Here is a 7383-nt window from a genome sequence, read left to right on the forward strand (position 1 = left end):
TTCCCCAGTGGTGGGTCTCGGGATGCGGAACGGGAACGTTTCCCGCCCCGAGCCCCTGGAAGAGTTCCGGGACGCCGCCAGTGCGGCAGCTCCCGAGTCGCTCTCTTCCCCGCCCTCCCACTTCTTCTTCGGGACGATAGACGACGCTGACCCGGGGCGGTTACTTCACTTCACCGAGTTCGCCGATTTCGCGCGCCGTCGCCTCTTTGAAACCCCTCGTGTCTCCTCTCGAGACCCCTCGCTCGCGCAAGAGTTCTCGACCTCCATGTCGAAGGTCTCGCGTCGCGGGACCTCCTTCCCCTCGAAGATCGCCGAAGTGGCGGTTTTCCCCATCCTACTATATTGATGTTAAGTGCCATTGTAGTTTCTCCCACCAACCCCAACGGCTCTGCTCTTCGGCGTATCTCCTGCCCCCTCCCCCCGCCTAATCAGAGGACGGCCGGCGTACTCGCCGGGAGAGAGCTTATGGCTTTGGCGTCGGGAGCACCGCTCCTTTTACAGGACAATTACGCTGCAACCGACGCACGAGCCTCCAACCTCCAACACCCGCCCCGGTTCCCAGACCGGTTTCGAGGGTCCCGGGCCACCGACCTCCCGGGCACCGTTGTGGTCGCCGCCACGTGGGGGGCCCCACGAACGGGTAACGGTGAAAGAGTGTTACGACCCACCCATGCCGCGCACCACCAGATGATGGGCGCCAGATGATGACTCTGCTCGGAAGCACGACTTTCAAATGTTGCAATCGCCGCCCTTGAGCAACCCCGCTCTACGCTGTAGGAACTACCCCGACCAGCCGCCCGGTGGGTAAACCGGCCGCGCCGACTCCTAATGTTCTGGCTCACCGCCGTGAGCGCAGAGGCCCACCCGAGATAGACCGGACGCCAGACTGGCAAGGGATCCAGCCTCCCCCGCTGTAGGAACAAAGGTCACCCGCACCGGCTGCCCTATGGACGACCGGGCGCGCGCTCCACTCCTGTTACTCCCGGGCGCAGCTGTCCACCCGAGAGCCGGTTGCTAACGACAGGCATCTGGGACCCGGTAGCCCCCGCTGTCGGGTTACCCGCACAGGCCGCTTTAGGACGAGCCGGGCGCGATCCCCTCCCCTGATATTCCAAGGCGTAGCTGCCCGTTCGGGAGGCAAAGATAACATAACCTAATTTAACCCAACTCATTTTCTTGTAAAATATAAGATAATATTACCATACATTCTATACAATAATTTCAAGAAATTTGCTAAATGTAATTACCTGACATATTGCAGCTTGAATATTAATATTATTGAACATAATATTTATCCGTCCAATATTTTGCTCACTTCTTTGCTGTCGAAACTTAAAGGCTATTAACTGATCAACTGAAGCATGGTGGGAGTAATGGTTCTCGCAGCTAGCACGATGCACAACGCGACACATGATATGCGACGAGCGATATCCAATGAGCGTACTGATATTTCGGAAAAGCTGTACGCTCATTAATAACTATTTTCTGTATTATAGAGCATTCTACATCAGATTCAGCATCTCCAATATATTGATAAAGATTCGTAAATTCGTACCTTTAGAATGTATGTACTTTGAAAAATTCCCATTTAGTTTGAATATAAACAAACCAAACGAATCTTCAATGAACGTTTCTTGAACATTAATAAAAATTTGTACGTTTAAAACGTACGTACTTTGAATATTCCCATTTGGTTTGAATATAACCAAATCAAGCAAACCTAAAGTGAACGTTCCCTGAACATTACCGTGCTGCTTGGGGTTATACCATTTTAAAACTTCCAACAAAAAATTTATATGTTTTAATGTTGTTGTTGCGATGTTTCTGCAATATTGATGTATGGGAATATTTAACAGTGATTTTATTATTAGTATTTATCAGAAATTAAGTTCTGGCCAAAAAATTACTGAATTACTGGTAGTACTTAATCGGTGTATATCAGTTGGACACGGGGCAATTGGACACAGTCCAATCACAAGTCGCTGTTCCAAGGGACCCTACAAATGTCTCTAATCACACGGTGCTGTGATTGGCTGTGTCCAAATGCACCGTGTCCAAGTGCGTCGCTCCCAATAGTAGTACGAAAATTGGAGTGAGTCCCAGATGCGTACATTGACAAACGGACACATCCAATCATATGTCGTTGTTTATAGAGTCTCTAGAATATCTCTAGGCATATGGCGTTGTGGTTGGATGTGATAAAAACGAAATAAAAACACAAATATTTTCTACAAAACTATTTTTTATTTTTCATCAGTTGCATATCCATTGCATAAACAAACAATACATAATTAAATGATGATAAAATAAACGGTGCACATCATTCTGTGTCCAAATGAACAGCAGACAACTGGACGATGTCCAAGTGAACGGTATCCAAATGAACAGTGCGCATCCTTCTGTGTTCAAGTGAACAGTGGGCGATTGAACGGTGTCCAAGTGAACGGTGTCCAAATGAATGGTGTCCAATTGAACGGTGTCCAAGTGAACTGTGTCCAAATGAACGGTGTCCAAGTGAACAGTGTCCAAATGAACGGTGTCCAAGTGAACAGTGCGCACCCTTCTGTGTCCAAGTGAACAGTGGGCACTTGAACTGTGTCCAACTGAACTGTGTCCAAGTAAACGGTGTCCAACTGAACGGTGTCCAAATGAACGGTGTGTAACTGAACGACGTGCATTTTCTTTCGTGTCCAAAAACAACGGTGCCCAAAAGTTTCGTGTCCAAACGCACCGTGTCCAATTGAACTGTGTGTCAAATGCCGTGTCCATTTGCAACGTGTCCAATTGTACTGTGTCCAAGTGCACCGCTCCCTACTTAATTACCCTGGAAAAATGAAGTAATTGCATAGAAATTAGATATATGTAGATCCCATTAAAACAAATTGGATCTGATAAGATTTACTGTTAGATATAAATAGATTATTGAAGATCTACTTTTTTATTTGTACGAGAAATGTTATACTCTTATAGAAATGTACTACTGATAAGTAATAATTTGGCCAGTGATAATTACTGTCTTCAATAATTTTATTACTCGTAGGAGTAATAAAATTACTATTTATTACTGGCCAATTTATCACAGCCAGTGATACTTTTCTATAAGGATATCCACTAAGATCCTAGTAGATCCTCAATAATCTATACAAATTATATCATTTGTATCATTTATAAATTATATATCATTTGTATAAATCTATAAAGATCTTAGTGGATATAACATTTCTCATGCAAGTAAAAAGATAGATCTTTAAAGATATATTTATATCTAACAGTAAATCTTATCAGATCCAATTTGCTCTAATGTGATCTACATATATCTAATGCAATCACTTCATTTTTTCCCGGGTACCCATTGGCATTTTATAGTATGATGCTAGAAGTTAGACTCAATCCAATTTCTTTTCTTTAACGCTAGCATCAATATGATGTCACGTGACATGCGCTCGACGCTGGTTTCGCATAAATTTGCGTCTTTAAGTTTATCTTCAAATACTCTGTAGCCAATGAAATGATTTGTGCATAATCTGAAGATAAAATAAAGACTATCTTAAATATAAGATCTAAGTATAAATACCGGCCACAAACCACGTCCCAAACAGCATAAGATCTCCTGAGAACGTCCTAAGGATGAATAAATGTCCTCAGGACTTCCTTAGGATGTACTCTGGATGTCCCCTGGACATCTGTGCTGTGTTAGGGGTCTTTTAATAAATTAATAAAATTATAATTTTTTAGATACTTCATCACTGAATAACGCAATATATGACGTTTGACGAACTTCATGGAACACTGTTTATAATTAATTGTAATAATAAAAATTGTTTATAAAAAAAATATAATTATAAATATTGTAGGGGTATAGTTCCGAAAAGTACTTACCCCCGATTTTTTTTAAACTCAGTATTCTTACGTATTTTGACGCGCTGATTACGAATATCATAGTGAAAATTGGCGACTACTTGATTTTCATGATAAAAACTATGAAAAACCCATAAAAATTATAGTTTTTTTACGTTTATCTCAGTAAATACGAAAAACCATGATAAATATTTTAGACAAAAGCTTTAGATCTCACAGAGATAAACATTTTAGGTTCTATATATTTTTACCGTACGAATAATAGTTTTCGAAGAAATGGAGTATAAAGACTGTAACAGCGTTAATATCTATCGTCGTTGCGATTAAAAAGTGTTTAACTTTTTTTCTTAATAACTTTTTAATAAACAATGGCCGACAGCTAATGTGACGATAGGTAGGGTTAGGTTAGTTTTCAGAGGGTTGCGGGGGGCGCAGCCCCTCGTTAGTCGTTCGATATTTTTCCCGTGTTGCAAATGTTAAAAATATTAAAAATATTTAAAAAAAAGTTGTTAGAGTTCATAACTATAAGTCCTTTTTCCTTCATTTCTTTTCGCCACGATTCGGGGGAAATATACTATCTACGTGGCGAAATAACCTGCAAAAGGGATTTACAGAAATCGAGTATAAAGACCGTAATAGCGTTGTTACGGTCTTTATACTCCATTTCCTCGAAAACTATCATTTGTACGGTGAAAATGTATAGGACCTAAAATATTTATTTCAGTGATAAAACTAACTTTAGTGAGATCTAAAACTTTTGTTTAAAACATTTATCATGATTTTTCGTATTTACTAAGATAAACGTAAAAAACCGTAATTTTATGGGTTTTTCATGGTTTTCATCATGAAAATCAAGTAGTCGCCAATTTTCACTATGATATTCGTAATCAACGCGTCAATATACGTAGGAATACTGAGTTAAAAAAAATCAGAGATGAGTACTTTTCGGAACTTTATTTTATTTTAGAGTTAAATAGAAAAATTATATTTCTATGAAAATAATGACTGCATTCAACAGAATGTTTATTTTACGCTTATTAAAAATTTTTATTATATTAGTATTGAGATTGGATTATTTTTTAGATCTAAAGCCAGCGGCACACGATGCTTGTTTTCATGCTGGATTGTTTGCTGGATGGAAATACTCTGTTCTGATTGGTGCATTTATGAAGACGGGCCAATCAGAATAATATATTTCCATCCAGCAAGCAATCCAGCACGAAAACAAGCATCGTGTGCCGCTAACTTAATGGCTCCTGCACACAGGACGCGGTAATGCTTGTTGCGCGGCGGAAGTTCGCGCGACAGCCAATCAATGTGCTACTTTCCGTAATACTACCTTCTAGCTCTTACGGAAAAACAACATATTGATTGGCTGTCGCGCGGACTTCCGCCGCGCGGCAAGCATTACCGCGTCCTGTGTGCAGGAGCCATAATGCAGGGTTCGGAATAGTTTGCCAATTTCGGCCGATTTTCGGGAGCTACGTCTTCTATCTCTTCCTTGCCGCGTGGCGAGCCTAGAAAATGACGGTCGCGACCAGTCGCAGCTCCAAGCTTAAAGTCGTTCTACATTAGTTGCAAGTCGATTGCAACTCTTGTTGCGACAGTCAATCAGAAGTGTCAACATTATTGATGTTTCTGATTGGCTGTCGCAATAAAAATTGCGTCTACTTGCGATCGGCTTGCAACTAATGTAGAACGACCTTTAGAGATACGACCGTCACTTTCTTGGCCCATCGCACAGCAAGGAGGAGATAAAAGGCGTAGCTTCCGAGAATCGGCCGAAATTGGCAAACTGTTCCGAGTGATGAATTTTTGCAAGATGTGACCCGCGCATGCGTACAGAGCAAACGCTCGGAGTCTTCACTTACGTATATACTTTCGTCAAATTTAAGGTATCGTTAGGGCCCTGCGAGAAAGGAAATGTGAAGGAATTAGCAGGAGGGAGGAAAATTGTTTAAAAATTGATAGGAATAGAGTGCAAGTAATATGAATAATAATAAGTTTTAGAGGGAGCGGTGCACTTGGACACAGTGCATTTGGACACAGCCAATCATAGCACCGTGTGATTAGAGACATTTGTAGGGTCCCTTGGAACTGCGACTTGTGATTGAACTGTGTCCAATTGCCCCGTGTCCAACTGATATACACCCAGTTTTAGATCGTTAACCACCTGTGGATCAGAGCAAGTTTGTTTCAATAAAGGGATCATTTGATCTACTGTCTGAAAAGCATTACACTGGAGCGTAGCAAGAACTAGATTACAAACCGCGCAGAGAGCTTTTTCATTATTATTATGTGACGCTAACCAATCTTTAAAATTATTCACTCAGTACACGTTGACACTTGTTTATAATCACACACGGGAACAGTACAAGGGTTCCTTATAGCACCTACTACTATACCTTAGATACATTTCTGAACGCAGTTGATTTCTATCTGTGACGTCAGCTTACGCATGCGCACGAAGCTTTCTGGGATGGCGAACATTTTGCAAAAATTCATCACTGTCCGAGCCCTGATCTAATGCATATATTTAATTTACGTCATTTTTTGGTCGATATAACGTCAATATAACATCATTTATATTAAATTGACATTATTTTGACTTTTCTGTTCTCCTTGGGTAGAGCCGTAAAACATAATTAATCGAATATCCGATACTTATTTTCATAAACTATCGATGCATAATCAATTTTTTTTTATATAATCGATTTACGAAACATCAATTCGTTTTTGAATATCGCCTATCCCTACCGAGGAGTATATTTTGACCGTAGTGCGCAGTCGCGGCGATCAGATGATGTTTTATATATATATATATATATATATATATATATATATATATATATATATATATTTATTTATTTATTTATTTATTTATATATTTATATATAAAGTAAAAGTGCCCGTGCGTGACATGTACCTAACCTAGATAGTTGCTTCCTTACCTGTGTAAACTGATATTTTCATTTGCAGCTGCTTTTTTTTCACATAAATAGCATATATGTAATATTACTATATTGCTAAAGGAGAGAGAAGTCTAGCCCCAGAACCACCGTGCAAGATAATAGGATGGGACCCGATTGACCACGATACGATTGGACACAGATTATAATGATTGGTTCGACCTGGTAATTCACTAGATAATTCTTTTCATCGGTTGGTTGTGTCCAATCGTACCGCGGTCAATCGGGACGCTCCCAAGATAATATATTTCTCTCTCTTTCTGAGTGTATTATGAACGTTATGCGCATGCGTCAGATAGATCGTATCTGCTAATGGGAAAATAAAATATATTGTACAAAGTTGCATGTAATAAGTTATATATACCATATGCTATAAACATGAACACCCGGAGATACTATTTATGAAAAAAAAACAACTGCAAATGAAAATATTAGTTTACACAGATAAGGAAGCAGCTATCCAGGTTAGGTATATGTCACGCACTGGCACTTTTATGTTATATATATATATATATATATATATATATATATATATATATATATATATATATATATA

The sequence above is a fragment of the Odontomachus brunneus genome, unplaced genomic scaffold (assembly GCF_010583005.1).
Source record: "Odontomachus brunneus isolate Ranch 3 - 2012 unplaced genomic scaffold, Obru_v1 Obru_scaffold_064, whole genome shotgun sequence".
NCBI lineage: Eukaryota > Metazoa > Arthropoda > Insecta > Hymenoptera > Formicidae > Odontomachus > Odontomachus brunneus.